We start from the raw sequence: 25,734 nt of genomic DNA on the forward strand, positions 1-25,734 counted from the left end.
TGCGAAACAATTCCACATTGTCTTATGTGAGCACCAAACTCGAAACTCAGATATTCACCCCCACGATCAGACCGTAGAAACTTGATCTTCTTGTTACGATGATTTTCCACTTCACTCTGAAATTGCTTGAACTTTTCAAATGTTTCAGACTTGTGCTTCATCAAGTAGACATAACCATATCTACTTAAATCGTCAGTGAAGGTGAGAAAATAACGATATCCGCCACGTGCCTCTACGCTCATTGGACCACACACATCGGTATGTATGATTTCCAACAAGTCACTTGCACGCTCCATTGTTCCGGAGAACGGAGTCTTAGTCATCTTTCCCATGAGGCATGGTTCGCACGTGTCAAGTGAATCAAAGTCAAGTGACTCCAAAAGTCCATCAGCATGGAGTTTCTTCATGCGCTTTACACCAATATGACCCAAGCGGCAGTGCCACAAAAATATGGCGCTATCATTGTTTACTCTAACTCTTTTGGTCTCAATGTTATGTATATGCGTATCGCTATCAAGATTCAATATGAACAATCCTCTCACATTCGGTGCATGACCATAAAAGATGTTACTCATAGAAATAGAACAACCATTATTCTCAGACTTAAAAGAGTAACCGTCTCGCAATAAACAAGATCCAGATATAATGTTCATGCTCAACACAGGCACTAAATAACAATGATTTAAGTTCATCACTAATCCCGATGGTAGCTGAAGTGACACTGTGCCGACTGCGATTGCATCAACCTTGGAACCATTTCCTACGCGCATCGTCACTTCGTCTTTCGCCAGCCTTCGTCTATTCCGCAGTTCCTGCTTCGAGTTGCAAATGTGAGCAACAGAACCGGTATCGAATACCCAGGCACTACTACGAGAGACGGTTAAGTACACATCAATAACATGTATATCAAATATACCTGATTTTTCTTTGCCCGCCTTCTTATCTGCCAGATACTTGGGGCAATTGCGCTTCCAGTGACCCATACCCTTGCAATAGAAGCACTCTGTTTCAGGCTTAGGTCCAGCCTTGGGTTTCTTCGGCGGATTGGCAACAGGCTTGCCACTCTTCTTCGAATTTCCCTTCTTGCCTTTGCCGTTTCTCTTGAAACTAGTGGTCTTGCTCACCATCAACACTTGATGCTCTTTACGGAGTTCAGACTCTGCGACTTTCAGCATCGCAAACAACTCGCCGGGAGACTTGTTCATCCCTTGCATGTTGTAGTTCAACACAAAGCCTTTATAGCTTGGCGGCAGTGATTGAAGGATTCTGTCAATGATAGCTTCTTGCGGGAGTTCAATCCCCAGCTCAGCTAGACGGGTTGAGTACCCAGACATTTTGAGCACATGTTCACTGACAGACGAGTTTTCCTCCATCTTGCAAGCATAGAATTTATCGGAGGTCTCATACCTCTCGATCCGGGCGTTCTTCTGAAAGATAAACTCCAACTCCTGGAACATCTCAAATGCTCCATGACGCTCAAAGCGACGTTGAAGTCCCGGTTCTAAGCCATACAAGACTGCACGTTGAACTATTGAGTAGTCCTCCTTACGTGCTAACCAAGCGTTATTAACATCCTGATCAGCCGTAGCGGGTGGTTCATCTCCTAGCGCAGCATTAAGGACATAATCCTTCTTCCCAGCTTGTAATATTAGCTTAAGATTACGAGCCCAGTCTACAAAGTTGCTTCCATCATCTTTCAACTTAGCTTTCTCTAGGAACGTATTAAAATTCAGGATGACTGTCGCATGAGCCATGATCTACAACACAAATATATTCAAAGTGGACTTAGACTATGTTCAAGATAATTAGAGTTCAACTTAATCAAATTATATGCTAAACTCCCACTCAAGAAGTACATCTCTCTAGTCATTTGAGTGGTTCATGATCCACTTACACTATCCCAAGTCCGATCATCACGTGAGTTGGGTATAGTTTCAGTGGTAAGCATCCCTATGCTAATCATATCAACTATATGATTCACGATCGACCTTTCGGTCTCATGTGTTCCGAGGCCATGTCTGCACATGCTAGGCTCGTCAAGCTTAACCCGAGTGTTCCGCGTGCGCAACTGTTTTGCACCCGTTGTATGTGAACGTTGAGTCCATCACACCCGATCATCACGTGGTGTCTCGAAACGACGAACTGTAGCAACGGTGCACAGTCGGGGAGAACACAATTTCGTCTTGAAATTTTAGTGAGAGATCACCTCATAATGCTACCGTCGTTCTAAGCAAAATAAGGTGCATAAAAGGATTAACATCACATGCAATTCAGAAGTGACATGATATGGCCATCATCACGTGCTTCTTGATCTCCATCACCAAAGCACCGGCACGATCTTCTTGTCACCGGCGCCACACCATGATCATCCATCAACGTGTTGCCATCGGGGTTGTCGTGCGACTTATGCTATTACTACTAAAGCTACATCCTAGCAAAATAGTAAACGCATCTGCAAGCACATATGTTAGTATAAAGACAACCCTATGGCTCCTGCCGGTTGCCGTACCATCGACGTGCAAGTCGATATTTCTATTACAACATGATCATCTCATACATCCAATATATCACATCACATCATTGGCCATATCACATCACAATCATACCCTGCAAAAACAAGTTAGACGTCCTCTAATTTTGTTGTTGCATGTTTTACGTGGTGACCAAGGGTATCTAGTAGGATCGCATCTTACTTACGCAAACACCACAACGGAGATATATGAGTTGCTATTTAACCTCATCCAAGGACCTCCTCGGTCAAATCCGATTCAACTAAAGTTGGAGAAACCGTCACTTGCCAGTCATCTTTGAGCAAAGGGGGTTACTCGTAACGATGAAACCAGTCTCTCGTAAGCGTACGAGTAATGTCGGTCCAAGCCGCTTCAATCCAACAATACCGCAGAATCAAGAAAAGACTAAGGAGGGCAGCAAAACGCACATCACCGCCCACAAAACCTTTTGTGTTCTACTCGAGAAGACATCTACGCATGAACCTAGCTCATGATGCCACTGTTGGGGAACGTCGCATGGGAAACAAAAAATTTCCTACGCGCACGAAGACCTATCATGGTGATGTCCATCTACGAGAGGGGATGAGTGATCTATGTACCATTGTAGATCGTACAGCAGAAGCATTAGAGAACGCGGTTGATGTAGTGGAACGTCCTCACGTCCCTCGATCCGCCCCGCGAACAATCCCGCGATCAGTCCCACGATCTAGTACCGAACGGACGGCACCTCCGCGTTCAGCACACGTACAGCTCGACGATGATCTCAGCCTTCTTGATCCAGCAAGAGAGACGGAGAGGTAGAAGAGTTCTCCGGCAGCGTGACGACGCTCCGGAGGTTGGTGATGACCTTGTCTCAGCAGGGCTCCGCCCGAGCTCCGCAGAAACGCGATCTAGAGGAAAAACCGTGGAGGTATGTGGTCGGGCTGCCGTGGAAAAGTCGTCTCAAATCAACCCTAAAACCTCCGTATATATAGGTGGGAGGGAGGGGGCCTTGCCTTGGGGTCCAAGGACCCTCAAGGGGGTCGGCCGAGCCAAGGGGGAGGACTCTCCCCCCCAAACCGAGTTGGACTTGGTTTGGTGGGAGGGAGTCCCCCTCCCTTCCCACCTCCTCCCTTTTTTTTCTTTTTTCTTTGATTTCTTATCCTTGGCACATAGGGCCCTTTTGGGCTGTCCCACCAGACCACTAAGGGCTGGTGCGCCACCCTTATGGCCTATGGGCTTCCCCGGGGTGGGTTGCCCCCGGTGAACTCCCGGAACCCATTCGTCATTCCCGGTACATTCCCGGTAACTCCGAAAACCTTCCGGTAATCAAATGAGGTCATCCTATATATCAATCTTTGTTTCCGGACCATTCCGGAAACCCTCGTGACGTCCGTGATCTCATCCGGGACTCCGAACAACATTCGGTAACCAACCATATAACTCAAATACGCATAAAACAACGTCGAACCTTAAGTGTGCAGACCCTGCGGGTTCGAGAACTATGTAGACATGACCCGAGAAACTCCTCGGTCAATATCCAATAGCGGGACCTAGATGCCCATATTGGATCCTACATATTCTACGAAGATCTTATCGTTTGAACCTCAGTGCCAAGGATTCGTATAATCCCGTATGTCATTCCCTTTGTCCTTCGGTATGTTACTTGCCCGAGATTCGATCGTCAGTATCCGCATACCTATTTCAATCTCGTTTACCGGCAAGTCTCTTTACTCGTTCCGTAATACAAGATCCCGCAACTTACACTAAGTTACATTGCTTGCAAGGCTTATGTGTGATGTTGTATTACCGAGTGGGCCCCGAGATACCTCTCCGTCATACGGAGTGACAAATCCCAGTCTTGATCCATACTAACTCAACTAACACCTTCGGAGATACCTGTAGAGCATCTTTATAGTCACCCAGTTACGTTGCGACGTTTGATACACACAAAGCATTCCTCCGGTGTCAGTGAGTTATATGATCTCATGGTCATAAGAATAAATACTTGACACGCAGAAAACAGTAGCAACAAAATGACACGATCAACATGCTACATCTATTAGTTTGGGTCTAGTCCATCACGTGATTCTCCCAATGACGTGATCCAGTTATCAAGCAACAACACCTTGTTCATAATCAGAAGACACTACCTATCATTGATCAATTGGCTAGCCAACTAGAGGCATGCTAGGGACGATGTTTTGTATATGTATCCACACATGTAAATGAGTCTTCATTCAATACAATTATAGCATGGATAATAAACTATTATCTTGATACAGGAATTATAATAATAACTATATTTATTATTGCCTCTAGGGCATAATTCCAACACTTGAATCATTGTTATTTAGTGCCTGCGTTGAGCATGAACATTATATCTGGATCTTGTTTATTGCGAGACGGTTACTCTTTTAAGTCAGAGAATAATAGTTGTTCTATTTCTATGAGTAACATCTTTTATGGTCATGCACCCAATGTGAGAGGATTGTTCATATTGAATCTTGATAGCGATACACACATACATAACATTGAGACCAAAAGAGTTAGAGTTAACAATGATAGCGCCATATTTTTGTGGCACTGCCGCTTAGGTCATATTGGTGTAAAGCGCATGAAGAAACTCCATGCCGATGGACTTTTGGAGTCACTTGACTTTGATTCACTTGACACGTGCGAACCATGCCTCATGGGCAAGATGACTAAAACTCCGTTCTCCGGAACAATGGAGCGTGCAAGTGACTTGTTGGAAATCATACAAACCGATGTGTGTGGTCCGATGAGCGTAGAGGCACGCGGCGGATATCGTTATTTTCTCACCTTCACTGACGATTTGAGTAGATATGGTTATGTCTACTTAATGAAGCACAAGTCTGAAACATTTGAAAAGTTTAAGCAATTTCAGAGTGAAGTTGAAAATCATCGTAACAAGAAGATCAAGTTCCTACGGTCTGATCGTGGGGGTGAATATCTGAGTTTCGAGTTTGGTGCTCACTTAAGACAATGTGGAATTGTTTCACAGTTGACACCGCCTGGAACACCACAGCGTAATGGTGTGTCTGAACGTCGTAATCGTACTTTATTAGAGATGGTGCGATCTATGATGTCTCTTACCGATTTGCCGTTATCGTTTTGGGGTTATGCATTAGAAACAGCTGCATTCACTTTAAATAGGGCACCATCAAAATCCGTTGAGACGACACCATACGAACTGTGGTATGGCAAAAGGCCAAAGTTGTCGTTTCTTAAAGTTTGGGGATGTGATGCTTATGTCAAAAAGCTTCAGCCTGAAAAGCTGGATCCCAAAGCGGAAAAGTGCGTCTTCATAGGTTACCCGAAAGAGACAGTTGGGTACACCTTCTATCTCAAATCCGAGGGCAAAGTGTTTGTTGCTAAAAACAGAGCTTTTCTCGAGAAGGAGTTTCTCTCGAGAGAATTGAGTGGGAGGAAGATAGAACTTGACGAGGTTGTCGAACCTCTCATCCCTCCGGATGGTGGCGCAGGGCAAGGGGAAACCACTGTCGTTGCGACGCCGGTTGAGGAGGAAGTTAATGATAATGATCATGAAACTCCGGTTCAAGTTTCTGTCGAACCACACAGGTCGACGAGACCACGTGCTGCTCCAGAGTGGTACGGTAATCCCGTCTTATCAATCATGTTGTTGGACAACAATGAACCTGCAAATTATGAAGAAGCAATGGTGGGCCCAGATTCCAACAAATGGCTAGAAGCCATGAAGTCCGAGATAGGATCCATGTATGAGAAGAAAGTGTGGACTTTGGAAGTACTGCCTGAGGGCCGCAAGGCTATTCAGATCAAATGGATCTTTAAGAGGAAGACGGACGCTGATGGCAATGTGACCGTTTATAAAGCTCGACTTGTGGCAAAGGGTTTTTCACAAGTTCAAGGAGTTGACTACGATGAGACAATCTCACCCGTAGCAATGCTTAAGTCCGTCAGAATCATGTTAGCAATAGCTACATTTTTCGATTATGAAATCTGTCAGATGGATGTCAAAACGACGTTCCTTAACGGTTTCCTTAAGGAAGATTGTATATGATGCAACCCGAAGGTTTTGTCGATCCTAAGAATGCTAACAAAGTGTGCAAGCTCCAGCGATCCATTTATGGACTGGTGCAAGCATCTCGGAGTTGGAACAAACACTTTGATGAGGTGATCAAAGCATTTGGGTTTATACAAGTGGTTGGAGAATCTTGTATTTACAAGAAAGTGAGTGGGAGCTCTGTGGCGTTTCTAATATTATATGTGGATGACATATTGCTGATTGGAAACAACGTAGAGTTTTTGGAGAGCATAAAGGATTACTTGAATAAAAGTTTCTCTATGAAGGACCTAGGAGAAGCTGCTTACATTCTAGGCATTAAGATCTACAGGGATAGATCAAAACGCCTGATAGGACTTTCACAAAGCACATACCTTGATAAAGTTTTGAAGAGGTTCAAAATGGAACAGTCCAAGAAAGGGTTCTTGCTAGTTTTACAAGGTACGAGATTGAGTAAGACTCAGTGCCCAGCAACTGATGAGGATAGAGAGCATATGCGCACCGTCCCCTATGCTTCAACCATAGGTTCTATCATGTATGCAATGCTGTGCACTAGACCGGATGTTAGCCTAGCCATAAGTATGGCAGGTAGGTTCCAGAGTAATCCAGGAGTGGATCACTGGACGGCGGTCAAGAATATCCTGAAGTACCTGAAAAGGACTAAGGAGATGTTTCTCGTGTATGGAGGTGACGAAGAGCTCGCCGTAAAAGGTTACGTCGATGCAAGCTTTGACACAGATCCGGACGACTCTAAGTCGCAAACCGGATACGTATTTATTCTTAATGGGGGTGCGGTAAGCTAGTGCAGTTCCAAGCAAAGCGTCGTAGCAGATTCTACATGTGAAGCGGAGTACATGGCTGCCTCGGAGGCGGCTAAGGAGGGTGTCTGGATGAAGCAATTCATGACGGATCTTGGAGTGGTGCCAAGCGCACTGAATCCAATAACCTTGTTCTGTGACAACATGGGTGCCATTGCCTTAGCAAAGGAACCACGGTTTCACAAGAAGTCCAGACACATCAAACGACGCTTCAACCTCATCCGCGACTACGTCGAAGGGGAGGACGTAAATATATGCAAAGTGCACACGGATCTGAATGTAGCAGACCCGCTGACTAAACCTCTTCCACGGGCAAAGCATGATCAACACCAGAACTGTATGGGTGTTAGATTTATTACAATGTAATTCGCATGATGATGTGAGGGCTAGATTATTGACTCTAGTGCAAGTGGGAGACTGTTGGAATTATGCCCTAGAGGCACTAATAAATATAGTTATTATTATAATTCCTGTATCAAGATAATCGTTTATTATCCATGCTATAATTGTATTGAATGAAGACTCATTTACATGTGTGGATACATAGACAAAACACTGTCCCTAGCAAGCCTCTAGTTGGCTAGCCAGTTGATCAAAGATAGTCAGTGTCTTCTGATTATGAACAAGGTGTTGTTGCTTGATAACTGGATCACGTCATTAGGAGAATCATGTGATGGACTAGACCCAAACTAATAGACGTAGCATGTTGATCGTGTCATTTTGTTGCTACTGTTTTTCTGCGTGTCAAGTATTTGTTCCTATGACCATGAGATCATATAACTCACTAACACCGGAGGAATACTTTGTGTGTATCAAACGTCGCAACGTAACTGGGTGACTATAAAGATGCTCTACAGGTATCTCCGAAGGTGTTCGTTGAGTTAGTATGGATCAAGACTGGGATTTGTCACTCCGTGTGACGGAGAGGTATCTCGGGGACCACTCGGTAATACAACATCACACACAAGCCTTGCAAGCAATGTAACTTAGTGTAAGTTGCGGGATCTTGTATTACGGAACGAGTAAAGAGACTTGCCGCTAAACGAGATTGAAATAGGTATGCGGATACTGACGATCGAATCTCGGGCAAGTAACATACCGAAGGACAAAGGGAATGACATACGGGATTATATGAATCCTTGGCACTAAGGTTCAAACGATAAGATCTTCGTAGAATATGTAGGATCCAATATGGGCATCCAGGTCCCGCTATTGGATATTGACCGAGGAGTCTCTCGGGTCATGTCTACATAGTTCTCGAACCCGCAGGGTCTACACACTTAAGGTTCGACATTGTTTTATGCGTATTTGAGTTATATGGTTGGTTACCTTATGTTGTTTGGAGTCCCGGATGAGATCACAGACGTCACGAGGGTTTCCGGAATGGTCCGGAAACGAAGATTGATATATAGGATGACCTCATTTGATTACCGGAAGGTTTTCGGAGTTACCGGGAATGACGAATGGGTTCCGGGAGTTCACCGGGGGGGGGGGGCAACCCACCCCGGGGAAGCCCATAGGCCTTGGGGGTGGCACACCAGCCCTTAGTGGGCTGGTGGGACAGCTCAAGAAGGCCCTATGCGCCATAGGAAGAAAATCAAAGAGAAAAGAAAAAAAAGGAGGAGGTGGGAAAGGAAAGAAGGACTCCACCCACCAAACCAAGTAGGACTCGGTTTGGGGGGGAGACCTTCCCCCCTTGGCTCGGCCGACCCCCTTCGGGCTCCTTGAGCCCCAAGGCAAGGCTCCTCATCTCCCACCTATATATACGGAGGTTTTAGGGCTGATTTGAGACGACTTTTCCACGGCAGCCCGACCACATACCTCCACGGTTTTTCCTCTAGATCGCGTTTCTGCGGAGCTCGGGCGGAGCCCTGCTGAGACAAGATCATCACCAACCTCCGGAGCGTCGTCACGCTGCCGGAGAACTCTTCTACCTCTCCGTCTCTCTTGCTGGATCAAGAAGGCCGAGATCATCGTCGAGCTGTACGTGTGCTGAACGCGGAGGTGTCGTCCGTTCGGCACTAGATCGTGGGACGGTTCGCGGGGCGGATCGAGGGACGTGAGGACGTTCCACTACATCAACCGCGTTCACTAACGCTTCTGCTGTACGGTCTACAAGGGTACGTAGATCACACATCCCCTCTCGTAGATGGACATCACCATGATAGGTCTTCGTGCGCGTAGGAAATTTTTTGTTTCCCATGCGACGTTCCTCAACAGTAACTACTCACAAAGAATAATCATAATCATGATCAGAGGTGTAATGAATAGAATCAAGGATCTAAACATAAACTCTTCCACCAAGTAATCTAACTAGCATCAACTACAAAGAGTAATCAACACTACTAGCAACCTTACAAGTAAAAATCGGAGTCGTGAGACGGAGATTGATTACAAGAGATGAACTAGGGATTGGAGAGGAGATGGTGCTGATGAAGATGTTGATGAAGATGCCTCCCCTCCGACGAGAGGAGTGTTGGTGATGATGATGGCGACGATTTCCTCCTTCGGGAGGGAAGTTTCCCCGACAGGATCGTCCTGCCAGAGCTCTAGATTGGATCTGCTCAAGTTCCGCCTCGTGGCAGGGACGAAACCACGAAAAAGCTCCTGATTGGTTTTTTCTGGAACGAAACCCTTCATATAGCAAAAGAGAGGGGCTAGTGGGCCGTCAGGGAGCCCACAAGCTTGCCCTCCGCCACCAGGGGGGTGGCGGTGGCAGGGCTTGTGGCGCCCTGGCAGCCCCCTCTGGTACTTCTTTCACCCAGTATTTTTTATATAATCCCAAAAAATTCCACGTAACTTTTCAGGGCATTTGGAGATGTGCAGAATAGTGGACTGAGATTTGCTCCTTTTCCAGTCCAGAATTCCAGCTGCCTGAATTCTCCCTCTTCAATTAAACCTTGCAAAATAAGAGAGAAAAGGCATAAATATGGTACCACAAAGTAATATAACAGCCCATAAAGCAATAAATATCAACATGAAAGCATGATGCAAAATGGACGTATCAAGTACCTCGTGGACACGGGGTTTTGAGGCCACGGACATGGGGTCCCATGCACACAAGCATGTACCATGAGCACGGGACTCCATGAGAAAGGTGCCTTGGCCTTGTGGGCACATGGTGTCTAGGAAGTGTTCGTTGGAGCCCGAACGACTAGTTTTGGGGGTTGGCTATAAAAGAGCCCTTCTTCCCCACTGGTTTGGGGGTTGTTCACACACATTCTAACCATCATTTCGAGCCAAAAACAACCTCGCCCAAACCCCTATATCCCCACTATGTGAAGGGGGTTTATGGATGAACCTTTGAGTCATTTTTTTGTTTTATCCATTGTATCCCCTCTCTTCAGTCTCCTACCTTACTCAGTCCATCTCGTGAGATTGAGAGAGTGAGTTGAGCATTTTTTGCTTGACCTTGTTGTGCATTTGTTGTAGGGGTGGGCATAAAAACCGAGAACTGAATACCGGAGCCGAAATAACCAGGACAAAAGCCTAAAAACTGAGGACCAACGCTTCAGTTGCTAACTCGGTTAGTGAATGGTAGAAATCAAAATTACATCGGTGCATTCGATCGTTGTAGCCTAATGGCTGAATTCATGAACTAACCAAAATACACTATATTAAGCCTACCTAATTAAGCCCAATGGCCCATCCACGTTAATCGACTCTACAACAACACACAAAGCCTTTTTCACCCTTTATTCTGAGCCACAAATGGAGTCCCCACACACATCTAAAATTACACATACCCCACACCTTTTCTGAATATGATCGAGGGTTGAGGCCTCCCACGCGCAAATTGCACAACGCCACTGCCTCCATTTTCCCAGCTCACGCAATTTGAGTAGCAGCTAGGCGCGCACCTGTGCCCATGAGTCCATCGCGGTCGACGAAGCTCATGCTCTTGTGTAGACGTGGACGACGATGCCCATCGCGCTTCGCAGCCGTGTGCTCGTAGTCAGCATTGCTTCATAGCTAGCTGCCCACGTGGAGTTCCAAGCATAATTTCCTCCTACCATTCCTCTAGAAGCCTTGTGTGCTACTCATCCTACGTTTGATTTGGTCAGTTTGTATTTACTTGCCCAAGCTTTCGAATCTCGATTTCTTCCTCCCCAAAATATAAGGTCACTTCGGTTATAACCGTGGACCAGACCGATTTTTGGTGGATCAAACTCTCGGTTTTTGATTTCTCCAAAGACCGATCGGTCAAGAAATTGACAAAACCAAAATTCTGAATAAACCGGGACACCGAACTGATTTGGTCGGTCTAACCGAATGCCCATGCCTAAATTGTTACATTGGTTTGAGATCCCCGCATCGATTTGCTTCAGTGAGAGCCCGTGAGTTCATTACTCTTGGAGGGCTCTGCCTCCTAGACGGTTTCGTGATATGTTTGAGTAGTTTGTGAAGTGGCCTAGGTGATCGAGTTTCCCTCGGAAGCTTCCTTTTGTGGTGTGCTCCGGGGAAGGGTGTGAAGTAGCCTAGGTGGTCAAGGTTACTCTCGAAGCTTCCTTGCTTGTGGTGTGATCCGAACAAGTTTGTAAAGGTCCTTCAAGACCAACCTTGAGTGAATTAAGACTCATTCGTTGGGTGACTTGAAAGGGAGAATGTGGTGAGCCACTTGGTGGCACTCCAGAGCTTTGGCTTCACACCGCTCTAATGAAGATTAGCACTCCTACAAGTGTTAACTTTGGGATAAATCCGCGTCCCTAACTCACTTGTGGTTATCTCATTCCCACACACTTGACTTTCCGCAACTCATACTTTCTCATATTGATATATCTTGTGCTAGTTCGAATTGCTTAGTTGTTCCTACATTTCCATATCTTGTGATAGAGTTTATGCTTGCTAGTTTCTTTAAGTGCCTATCTTGTTTAGCATATAGGTTGTTGGTGCACTTAGTTGAGCCTAATATATTTAGCATTTTTTCTTGAGAAATTTATGTTTAGTTTAATTCAACATTAGGATAAAGCCAAATCCATAAAAGTTTCAAAATGCCTATTCACCCCTCCCATCTAGTCGTCATCTTGGTCCTTTCAGTTAGTTGCACTATTTCCACTAGCCTCCCTCAACTAGTGCCCATGTATTCATAAGTAGTTGTTGGGTCATGTGTGTGTTGTTTTTTTAGACCACGTGCGCGAGTGGACTGATAGGAAGGACCACATGTGCATACAATTCTCAGAACTCCTGTGGCGGCAAGCCCGACAAGTGCCATGTGGCAATTGTCACCATAGCCCGTGGTGGCAGGTCGATGTGCACAGGATTCCCACCAGGGTGTATTATTGAAACAAAACGAAGTTGCCATATAGCACTTATCGCGTGGGGTAGTGGCGACATGTGCTGAAAGGATTAGCCTGCAGTTTCTCAAGCATACCCGAAGGAAATTCAAAGCAAATATTTTCAGTAGGTGCAGCAACTTGAGGAGCAACTCTTTGTGCTTCTGCTCGAGGTGAAGATACCCCGAACAAGCCCCTCAAAGGATTAGTATCCATAGTGACAAGTGACAAGAAATTTCAGCACACTATATGAATGCTTCCTTACCAATTTCCACTTACCAAAGGCGCTTCACTCCCCAGAAACGGCGCCAGAAAAGAGTCTTGATGACCCACAAGTATAGGGGATCAATCGTAGTCCTTTCGATAAGTAAGAGTGTCGAACCCAACGAGCAGAAGAAGGATCTGACAAGTGGTTTTCAGCAAGGAAAAATCTGCAAGCACTGAAATTGTCGGTAACAAGTGATTGTGTGGTGAGATGATTTGTAGCAAGCAACAAGTAACAAAAGTAGCAACGTGTAGCAAAGTGGCCCAATCCCTTTTGCAGCAAGGGACAAGCCTGGACAAAGTCTTATAGGAGGAAAAATGCTCTCGAGGGCACACGGGAATTTCTGTCATGCTAGTTTCATCATGTTCATATGATTCGCGTTCGTTACTTTGATAGTTTGATATGTGGGTGGACCAACGCTTGGGTACTGCCCTTACTTGGACAAGCATCCACTTATGATTAACCCCTCTCGCAAGCATCCGCAACTACGAAAGAAGAATTAAGACAAAGTCTAACCATAGCATTAAACTAGTGGATCCAAATCAGCCCCTTATGAAGTAACGCATAAACTAGGGTTTAAGCTTCTGTCACTCTAGCAACCCATCATCTACTTACTACTTCCCAATACCTTCCTCTAGGCCCAAATAATGGTGAAGTGTTATGTAGTCTACGTTCAAATAACATCACTAGAGGAAAAACAACATACAACATATCAAAATACCGAACGAATACCAAATTCACATGACTATTATTAGCATGACTTATCCCATGTCCTCAGGAACAAAAGTAACTACTCACAAAGCATAATCATAATCATGATCAGAGGTGTAATGAGTAGCATAAAGGATCTGAACATAAACTCTTCCACCAAATAATCCAACTAGCATCAACTACAAAAAGTAATCAACACTACTAGCAACCTTACAAGTACCAATCGGAGTCGCGAGACGGAGATTGGTTACAAGAGATGAACTAGGGTTTGGAGATGAGATGGTGCTGATGAAGATGTTGATGGTGACGAGTCCCCTCCGATGAGAGGAGTGTTGGTGAAGACGATGGCGACGATTTCCCCCTCTCGGAGGGAAGTTTCCCCGACAGGATCGTCCTACCGGAGCTCTAGATTGGTTCTGCTCAAGTTCTGCCTCGTGGCGGCGGTGAAACCACGAAAAAGCTCCCCTATGATTTTTTTGGACGAAACCCTCCATATAGCAAAAGAGGGGGGCAAGTTGGCCAACAGGGTGCCCACAAGACCCCATGGCGCGGCCTGGGGGGTGGTCGCACCATGCAGGCTTGTGGCCACCCCCTGGCCCTCCTCCGGTACTTTTTCGGCCCAGTATTTTTTATATATTGGGAAAAAAATCTCCGTTGATTTTCACGGCGTCTGGAGTTGTGCAGAATAGGTATCTCAACTTTTCTCCACTTTCAGGCCAGAATTCCAGTTGCCGCTATTCTCCCTCTTCATGTAAACCTTGCAAAATAAGAGAGAAAAGGCATAAGAATAGTACCGTGAAGTGAAATAACAGCCAAAGAAGAGATAAATATCAACGTGAAAACATGATGCAAAATGGATGTATCAGCATCCAAGGCAAAAAGAATATTAGTGACCTTTTGAGCAATCAAAAGGAAGTGGTTGCAAAGGAAGGAGTTGGTTTTGCACCAAAGTCCAAGAAGAACAAGAAGATCAAGACCAAGAAACCTTGCCTGCTTAAGGAAACCTTTGTTAAAGACGGGGAGGGTACTCATGAGAAGAAGAAGGGCAAAGCTAAGGGTGGTAATGCCAATAAGGGCAAAACAATCCCTCCCAACAATGTCGGCGTCTTTAACTCATCTTATGTTTTATGCTGTGCTAGTGATGGAAGTGTCTTAGCTAAATTTGTTGGTTCCCCTCACGAGTACATTGAATGGTATATTTGGGTTCCTAAGATCCTTGTTACTAACCTAAAAGGACCCATTAAATAATGGGTACCTAAATCCAAGCATTGAACTTATGCAGGAGTTTGCTTTCGGTGGAGTGTCATGGTTGCTTGATAGTGGATCAACAAATCATATGACCGGAAGCAAGGACCTGGTGGTGGACGCTCATCCCGACCCATCAGTGGCCACCCAAGTATCTTTGGTGATGATGCAATTTCAAAGGTATTGGGTCTTGGCAAGGTGGTAATCTCTCCAGATCTTTCCATTGAGAATGTCATGCTTGTTGAGACCCTTTCATACAATTTACTTTCTGTTCATAAACTTGAACTCATGTGTTTCAATATATTCTTTGGACTTGACTCCGTGGCCCTTTTGTGGAGCAAGACTCTTAAAGTAGCTTTTGTTAGGCATGTCAAGAATGACCTCCATGTGGTTAATGATACATATCCATCATATCTATAATTTTTTATTGTTCCCTGCCAATATTATACAACTTTCACATATTTTTTGGCAACATTTTATATGATTTATTGGACTAACATATTGATCTAGTGCCAAGTGCCAGTTCCTATTTGTTGCATGTTTTTTGTTTCACAGAATATCCATATCAAACAATGTCCAAACGCGTTTAAAATTTACGGAGAATTATTTTAGAATAGACGTGATTTTTGGGAGGTGGAATCAACGTAAATGGAGGCCCACGTCCTCCACTACCCAGCAGGGCACGACCCATACCCCCTGGTGCGCCCTGCCCTCTAGTGGCCATATCATGAGTTTATCGGGGCTCTTCTTCGCGTGCAAGAAAGATAATTTATGGAAAATAATTGTGTAAAAATTTCAGCCCGATCGGAGTTACGAATCTCCTGGAATTTCAGAAACGGCGAAGCGCCAAAAACGAGGAACGCTAAACAGAAGAGAACGGAGAGGGAGATCCAAGCCCTCCGCCACCATGGAGTCCATGGACCATAGGGTGATTTCTCCTTCCATATAGGGGGGCAAGCAAGAAGAAGAAAGAGGGGGGCTCTCTCCCCCTCTCTCCCTGTGGTGCTGGAGTGCCGCTGGGGCAAGGAGCGTGATGGTGATCTACATCAACAATCTTGCCGCCGTCAACACCAACTATCTCCCCCTCTATGAAGCGGTGTAACACCTCTTTTCCCACTATAACTCTCTACTTAAACATGGCGCTCAACACTGCATACTATTTCCCAATGATATGTGGCTATCCTATGATGTTTGAGTAGATCCGTTTTGTCCTACGGGTTAATTGTGATATGATGTTATTGATATGAGTTGTGTGTTGATATGGTATTGTCCTAAGCTGGCTTCCGTGAGGCGCACACGTGAAGGATACACGCTGGAGGGTTTGCAATATGTTCATGATTCTCTTACAGTGGGTGGCGAGAGTGAAAGAAACTTACACCCGGGTAAGGGGGTCTTGCGCTTAGGCAGTAAAGAGGACTTGATGTTTAATGCTATGGTTGGGTTTACCTTAATGATTTCTAGTAGTTGCGGATGCTTGCTAGAGGTCCAATCATAAGTGCATATGATCTAAGTACGGAATGTGTGTTAGCATATGCCTCTCCCTCATTGCACATGATAAGTATCTATCATGTTATATTCAGTTGCCTATGGACAATATTTTTCTTGCGCTACACAAAAAGCTTTCTACTAAACAACACCTAACTTTTATTTACTTGTTATTTATTATCTTGCAAACCTATCTATTACACCTACTAAGTACTTCTAGTTTTATTCTTGTTTTATGTAAAGCAAACATTAAGTGTGCGTAGAGTTGTGTCAGTTGTCGATAGAACTTGAGGGAATATTTTTTATACCTTTAGCTCTTCGTTGGGTTTGACACTCTTACTTATCGAAATAGGCTACAAACTATCCTCTACACTTGTGGGTTATCAAGACCTTTTTCTGGCATCGTTGTCGGGGAGCAATAGCGTGGGGTGAATATTCTCATGTGTGCTTGTTTGCTTTATCACTAAGTAGTTTTTATTTTGATCTTGTTTTCTATCTTTACTTATGGGTAGGAAACGCAAAATACCAAAAAAATAGTTGTACCTACCGAACCAATGTTTGAAGAACCACCCAAAATCTATCATACTGCTGAAGCTTTTTACTTGGATAATCTTTGATCCCTATGTGCTAGTGGTGAAACCCCAACTAGTTTAGTTGAGGGCAAATAATTAGATGATCATGTTTATTAAGTGCAGCACCACTTATCTCAAAAAGGGAAACTTTTATGGCATCATATTAATACTTTTCATTGTTATGCTTGGAATTTATGTGAAATGTATGATTTCACTTGTTGTTCTAAAGACCCTAAGAAACTCCTTCCCTACCAATGTGAGTTTAGTGATAATGGAACCTTATCGTATTATGCTAAACGTATTTATAGTTATTATGATGTTGAACAAATTGAAGAATTTTTTCTATTATGGGTGCTTATGAAAATGCTTCTTTAATTGAAAATTATGATGGTACTCTTTACAAATCTATTTTTTTTGCCATACTTAAATATTGCTATGAAAACTATGCTTCTAATGCTTATGTTAAAATATATAGTAAGGACCCCTCTACTGTCCAAGAAGAGACTAATATTTTGCAGGAGCCTATGGAAGAAGAAATTGATGAAACTGTGAGCTCATTGGATGAAAAATATGATGATGAGAGTGAAGAACAAAAGGAGGAAGAGCGGATTAGCTACTCGTGCCCACCTTGTAATGAGAGTAACTCTTCAACTCATACATTGTTTAATTTCCCTTCGTGCTTACTGAAGGATGAATGCTATGATAACTGCTATGACCCCGTTGATTATTTTCAAATATCCCTTTTTGATGAAATTGATGCTTGCTCTGCTTGTGGCCAAGATGAAAATATGAATTATGCTTGTGAAGATGAACTTGCTATAGTTCCTTATGTTAAGTATGAAGTTGTTGCCATTGCACCCACACATGATAGTCCTATTATCTTTGTGAATTTTCCCAACTACAATATTTTGGAGAAGTTTTCTCTTATTAAGAGTTATATTGATGGGTTGTGTTTTAAAATTACACATGATGATTTTGATGGATATAACATGCATGCGCTTTCTGCTCCTACTTGCAATCATTATGGGAGAGGAACTAAATCTCCACCTATTTATGTTTCCAACACGATAAAATTGCAAGAAACTGCTTATGCTATGTGGTACATCTCCAATGTATCTATAATTTTTGATCGTTCCATGCTGTTATGATATCATTCTTAGATGTTTTATAATCATTTTATAGCAACTTTATACTATTTTATCTCGTGTGGTATTGCAAGAAACTGCTTATGCTATGTCGTGTTGCATGGCAATTTATCTCGGAATGGCTATGAAAATGCCATAATAGGTAGATATGGTGTCTGTTTTGAGGAAAATATATGGTGGCTGTTTTGAGGAAGGTGGGTTTAATGTACCAGCGAGAGTTGCGCGGTACTAGAGAGGCTAGCAAAGGTGGAAGGGTGAGAGTGCCTATAATCCATGAACTCAACAGTAGTCATAAAGAACTCACATACTTATTGCAAAACCCTATTAGTTATCGAAGCAAAGTATTAGACGCATGCTCCTAGGGGAAGGGTTAGTAGGAGTTAACCATTGCGCGATCTCGACCTCCACACAAAGGTTGACAATCATAAAAAAAACATGCTCCGACTTCATCACATAACAATTCACCATACGTGCATGCTACGAGAATCACAAGCTTTAACACAAGTATTTCTTCTAATTCACAATTACTTACTAGCATGACTCTCATATCACCATCCTCACATCTCAAAACTATATGCAAGGAATCAAACTTCTCATCATATTCAATGCACTTAATATGAAAGTTTTTATTATAACCCTCTTGGATGCCCATTATATTAGGACTAATTTAAATGACCTAAACCAATTTCCATGATGTTTAAAGAACTCTCAAAATAATATAAGTGAGGTACGAGAGTTTATATATTTCTATAAAACACAACACCGCCGTGCTCTAAAGGATATAAGTGAAGCACTAGAGCAACATTGCCTAGCTCAAAAGATATAAGTGAAGCATAAAGAGTACTCTAATAAATTCACGATTCAGCGTGCCCCCCTCAAAATATGTGTGCAGCATGGATGATTGTCGCGAACTAAAAATTAAAGACTCATATCATACAAGACGCTCCAAGAAAAACACATATCATGTGGTTAATAAAAATATAGCCTCAAGTAAATTTACCGATGGATTGAAGACGAAAGAGGGGATGCCTTTCGGGGCATCCCCAAGCTTAGGCTATTTGGTATACTTGAATATGGCTTGGGGTTCCTTGGTCATCCCCAAGCTTAGGCTCTTTCCACTCCTTATTCTGTAGTCCATCAAATCTTTACCCAAAACTTGAAAACTTGACAACACAAAACTCAACAGAAAACTCATGAGATCCGTTAGTACAAGAAAAATAAATCACCACTTTAGGTACCATTGTGAACTCATTATTTGTTTATATTGATGTAATATTTACTGTATTCCAAGTTCTCCATGGTTCATACCCCCCGATACAACCCATAGATTCATCAAAATAAGCAAACAACACAAAGAAAATAGAATCTGTCAAAAACAGAACAATTTGTAGAAATCTGTTTACTTAGAATAGTTATGTAAATCCAAAAATTCTAAAAAAGTAGGAAAATAGGGAACATTTTCAAATACATATTGTGTAAAATTTAAGATGAAAATCACGTTCCAGTGAATTTACAAAATTCCTGGATGAGAGCGAAAGTTTCTGTTTTTCAGCAAAATCAACTTGCAAACACCGTAGAACATCCCAAAGATCTTACTTGGCTAAAATACTAATTAAAACAAGAAAACACAATTATTACAGAGGTAATAATGTGTGAATCACTCAAAAGCATAATAAAAAACAAAGGAATAAAAATAAAATTGGGTTGCCTCCCAAAAAGCGCTATCGTTTTATGCCCCTAGCTAGGCATGATGATTTCAATGATGCTCGCATAAAGGTAAAGAATTGAAACGTAAAGAGAGCATCATGAATCACATGGCAAGAATATTTAGGTCTAACCCACTTCCTATGCATAGGGATTTTTTGAGCAAAAAATTATGGGAACAACAATCAATTAGCATAAGAAGACAAAACAAGTATAACTTCAAAATTTCCAACACATAGAGAAGAAACTTGATATTATTGCAATATGTAAAAGCATATGTTACTCTCTCATAGTAATTTTCAGTAGCATCATGAATAAATTAAACAATATAGCTATCACATAAAGCATTTTTTTTCCATGATCCACATGCATAAAAGTCTTACAATCTTCCAAGGTAGTGGGATTAACATTAACTAAAGTCATGACCTCTCCAAACCCACTTTTATAAAAAAATCATAAGATTGAACACGATCCAAATATGTGGGATTCTTTTTACCTAAAGTTGACACTCTTAAAAATCCACTTTCGATATCATATTCATCAACAATATTAAATAAATTATCAAGATCATAAGAAGCATTATCACCCCAATCATGATCATTGCAATAAGTAGTGGTCATGGCAGACTCATCAAATATAGCATCCCCAAGCTTGTGGGTTTGCATATCATTAGCACAATTGATATTATTAGAATTTATAAAAATATCATTGCAACCATACTTTTCATTCAAGGAAACATCGTGAATCACTTCATCACAATTTTTAGATTCACGAATCTCCAGCAAAACTTCATGGAGATAATCAAGTACACTCAACTCACTAGCAATTGGTTCATCATAATTGGATCTCTTGAAAATATTAGCAAGTGGGTGAGGATCCATATCAATAGATTTTTAGCAAGAAAATAGAAGGCACATGATAAAACAAGTAGACAAAAGGAGATCCGGCGAGAAAAAGGCGAATAAAACGGCAAATTGGTGATGTGGGGGAGAGGAAAATGAGAGGCAAATAGTAAATAATGTAAATGCAAGAGATGAGTTTGTGATGGGTACTTGGTAGGCTTTATCTTGCTATGTATCCTCCCCGGCAACGGTGCTAGTAATCCTTATTGCTACCTCTTGAGCTTGCGTTGGTTTTCCCTTGAAGAGGAAAGGGTGATGCAGCGAGGTAGATAAGTATTTCTCTCAGTTTGTTGAGGACCAAGGTATCAATCTAGTAGGAGGAACAAGCAAGGCCCCAATCGTAGTACCTACACAAATAATCAAACTCTTGCACCCAACGCTAAAAAGGAGTTGTCAATCCCTTTAGAGTTATTTGCAAGGATGAGATCTGATAGAGCTAGATATAAAAGATTGTAGAAACAAAAGTAAATAAATTGCAGCAAGATATTTTTGGTATTTTTGGTTTATAGAAATGAAAGTATAATATGGAAAATAGACCCGAGGGCCATAGGTTTCACTAGAGGCTTCTCTCATAAAGGAAAATAATACGGTGGGTGAACAAATTACTATCGAGCAATTGATAGAAAAGCGAATAATTATGAAGATATCCAAGTCAATGATTATGCATATAGGCATCACGTCCGTGTCAAGTAGACTGAAACGATTCTGCATCTACTACTATTACTTCACACATCGACCGACTGCTGCTTGCATCTAGCGTATTAAGTTCATGAAGAACAGAGTAACACATTAAATAAGATGACATGATGTAGAGGGATGAACTAAATCAATATGATGAAAAACCCATCTTTTTATCCTTGATGGAAACAATACTATACGTGCCTCGCTACCCCTACTATGTCACTGGGTAAGGACATCGCAAGATTGAACCCAAAACTAAGCACTTATCCCATTGCAAGAATTACCAATCTAGCTGGCCAAACCAAACCAATAACTCGAAGAGACTTGCTAAGATATGAAATCATGCATATAAGAATTCAGAAGAGATTCAAATAATATTCATAGATAATCTGAACATACTCACAATTCTTAAGATCTCGACAAACACACTGCAAAAGAGTATTACATCGGATAGATCTCCATGAAGATCATGAAGAACATGGTATTGAAGATCAAAGAGAGAGAAGAAGCCATCTAGCTACTAGCTATGGACCCGTAGGTCGGTAGTGAACTACTCACGCATCATCGGAGGGGCAATGGAGTTGATGTAGATGCCCTCCATGATCAATTCCCTCTCCGGCAGATTACCGGAAAAGGCTCCCAGATTGGATCTCATGGGAAGAGAGGCTCCCCGCAGTGGTAAAGTATTTTCGTGGATCTTTCTTGCTACGGAATATTTGGGAATTTATAGGCCGAAGAATAGGGTTAGGAGACCTGCAGGGGACCCACAAGCTAAGGGGCGCCCCCTAGGGCGCGCCCTGCAGGCTTTTGGCCTCTCGGCGGGTGTCGTGTCCCTTACTCCAAGTCTTGTGGGTTTCTTTTGGTGAAAGAAAAATCATTATGGAGATTTTATTCGATTTGGACTCTCCTAAATATTCCTTATTTGCAATACTCAAAAACATGGAAAAACAGAAACTGGCACTAGGCTCTAGATTAATAGGTTAGTCCCAAAAATAATATAAAACAACATTTAATGCATATAAAACATCCAAAACAGATAATATAACACTCCCTCCATCACAGTTTAGAAGGCACGGTTAAATTTACGTGCATTTCCATAATAGACAAGGTTTAGGGCGCATTGCATTACTTCTAGCAGCTAATTAGTATTCCGTTGTACTACTTCTATATGAATGCGTGGTGTGAATGCTATTTTTCAGCCCATCTCACAGCCAATCGACAACCACCTAGGTTCCAGAGAATTTCTAAGCACGTCTTCTAAACTGTGACACAGGAAGTAGGATGGAACAATCAAAAATTATAGATACGTTGGAGACGTATCAGTCGCTCATCGGTTAGTTCTAGTAGCTGAAGCTACAAAATCATGTTCTCGAGGTTAAAATGTCTCTTTGTTAGGAAAATAATTATTGTCTCCCAATGCAGCACAAGCCACCTATACAAATTCTTCTTCTTCTTGGTCATGAACAGAAGCTTCTCCTTTTGTTGATGTCATAAATTTATGTCTCTTCCTTTTATTACTACTTGGTTGCCAATGTTGTTTGGTTTACCCTTCTTACTTATCCTAGAGCTGGCATTCGAGACAGAAGCGCAACAAAGATTTCAAAATGTGGCAAATAAAAGAACTAGTGCACAAAACAATCAAAGACACACATACCTAGCTGAAACCGCAGCGGCTACGGCTTTTGCCGCTTTTAGTGTTGTTGCGGTGGCTGCGGCGGCAGCGGCCTGATATGCGTCGTTATCTCCAAAACCCACGGGCACTACATTGATTCATAACCTACCTATATGGCCTAGTTCTCCACATCTACTACACTTTTGCTTCTTAATGGTCCCACCCTCGGCAGCACCTCTAAGTTTGCCAGGTGGTCTGGTCACAACTGGAGAGCATAGCTTGAATCCTGGATCGACCTTGTCCCATTGGTATTTTCCTAACAAAGCAGGCATTTTATCCTCATATGTTTTCCAAAACTTATCAACAGAGAAATATTCAAACACATACGGATCAACTTTTCCCTGCTCACCTCCGACGATGTTCAGGAAATACAAGGCATGTATGCATGGCTTGCCAGTGATCTGCCATCGCATACAACTACATGTCCTTTCTCTCAAATTCACTGGGTACCTGCAACACCCTCCTTGCCCGTTATCATATGTCACCTCAGCCTCACCTTTCGACCATCTAAGATAACTAATATTACCCTGATAATGTCTACCTTTCAAATGCAAAGCCTTCATCAGAGATGGAATGATGTGATGGCCAGCATATGAAAAATGCCCAATTCTATTTCACAATACCATCTTCTACATTATCATCTGCTTTATCTTGTCAAATATTTCCCACACAAAAAGAGCCTTCAATCCCTTAATCTTTGCGTTGGAACTTTCAGTGAGGTTACTTGTCATATAGCCCACCTTGCATGTGTGACCAAATTTGCTTCGTGTCCACAACTTGTCTTGATGTGTTTCCAAGTATGTCTGCACCGAGGGATTTTCAGTATACATCACCCTCAAGTGGTGGCTATGCTTGTTCTAGCTTCATGTGTACGACGCTGGCCACAGGTTGTCATAAAAAAACTTTCCCCCTGAATTTCTTCATGAAATTACCAGCAAGGTGTCGCATACATTCCATATGTTGTGCTTCAGGGAACACTTCTTCTACTGTGGTCTCCAAACCCTTGCAAGCATGTGTGTATAGCCAATCCTTCTAGGCACCGTATGACATTGCACAGATTCCCAAGAACCAGCTCCAACTTTCCTCTGACTCCACCTCCACCACACCAAAAGCAACTGGAAAAAGCTAGTTGTGTGCATCAACTACACAAGTAGCTACTAACTGTCCTTTCCATCTTCCATTCATAGCAGTTGCATCCACAACCAAAAAGGGCATGCAACCTCTTACAAACCCCTCATGGCAAGCCTTGAAAGAGATAAAATCCCCCCTGAAGCATATTATCTCAAGCATCTTCCTTTTTTTCCTTGGTAACTCACATTGTGATGATCGATCTCTACCACACTACATGGACTTGCCTTCTCCACCTCAGCTTTGTATGTGTATAATAACTCAAAACTTCCCTCCATTCAGTACCATTAATGTTCTCAAGAGCAATCATTCTAGCAGTCCATAACCTCATGTAAGGTAGTTTATCCTCAAAGCCATAAATCTCTAATTTTTTTACCAAGGGCAGTTGCTCCAATGGATGGATCCTTTCTTAGCCATGGCGTCATTACCTCTGCCAGCCAATTTTTGGTTGCTAATTTTGATTTATGAGTCTCCATCTTAGCTGGACAAGTGTGCGGATTATTGTTGTACCTTATCTGAAATACAATGAGAAATATATGTTAGACAATGAGATTGAGATCAAGCAAACATGTAACAAAAATTAGGACACTGAGATTAACCAATTACCTAAATAGTCTTCTTCCCATGCATACGAGTGGCATGCAACTTCGAACTACACCTAGGATCTAGGCAGTGCATCGTCAGCTTTCGTTTCTCATTCTTCTCAGTGCCATAAACATTATTGCTCTGAATGCAGTACATTGTAAGTGCATTCCGGAGTTCAGCCATAATTTTGTATACTGCACCTGCATTAAGATTAGGATTATCTCTATCCCATTCAATCTCTGGCATGTCTTCGCCTTCGTATTCCTCTTCAATCAACATGTCATCGTTCTCCTCCTCTTCTTTAGAATCAGTATCTACAAATCGAATGAAGGAGAATTTGCGTGGATGATCCACATGTTCAGGGAACAATGTCTCATCTTCATCATCGTTGCAAGGCACAGCCTCATCGGGCAACACATCCTCGTCTACACTGGCTGAAGTGGTCTGACTTGCACTGCTAGTAGGTTTAGATGGATTGGGCCTACGAGGTGTGGGAGGAAGCTTAGAATTAGCAGACTTTGATTTCTCAACAACCACCCCTTTCCCTTTTCCTTTGGCAATACTTTTATTTTCTGAACCACTCTGACTTCAATTCTACCAAAGCGGGTGTTCACGTTCTGAGAAAATGCACAACCTATCTGCTCGCCATTTTGTAGTGTGACAAATTGCTCATCAAGCCTTTTCCAGTCTTTCACCTGAACCAAATCACCTTTGGACCAAGCATATTTCGTACACATTGCACCCAACAAATCTTTGAACGTACAACTCGTCTCTACCACTAACGGATACCAAAACCCATTGGACGGTTAATTTGAACCCACAACAGAAGTTTCCATTCTGACGCCAACGATAAGCAGTCTATTTGTTGATCCTATTTAACAAAAATCAACATACTATTATCAATTCTCCCCGTATTTACTAGCTAAATCACACAAATGAGAGATTCAATACTTACTTCTATGGAATCCAATTGCTACCGGATCCCGGAATGAC

This window comes from Hordeum vulgare, chromosome 2H (genome assembly GCF_904849725.1).
Source record: "Hordeum vulgare subsp. vulgare chromosome 2H, MorexV3_pseudomolecules_assembly, whole genome shotgun sequence".
NCBI classification, from domain to species: domain Eukaryota; kingdom Viridiplantae; phylum Streptophyta; class Magnoliopsida; order Poales; family Poaceae; genus Hordeum; species Hordeum vulgare.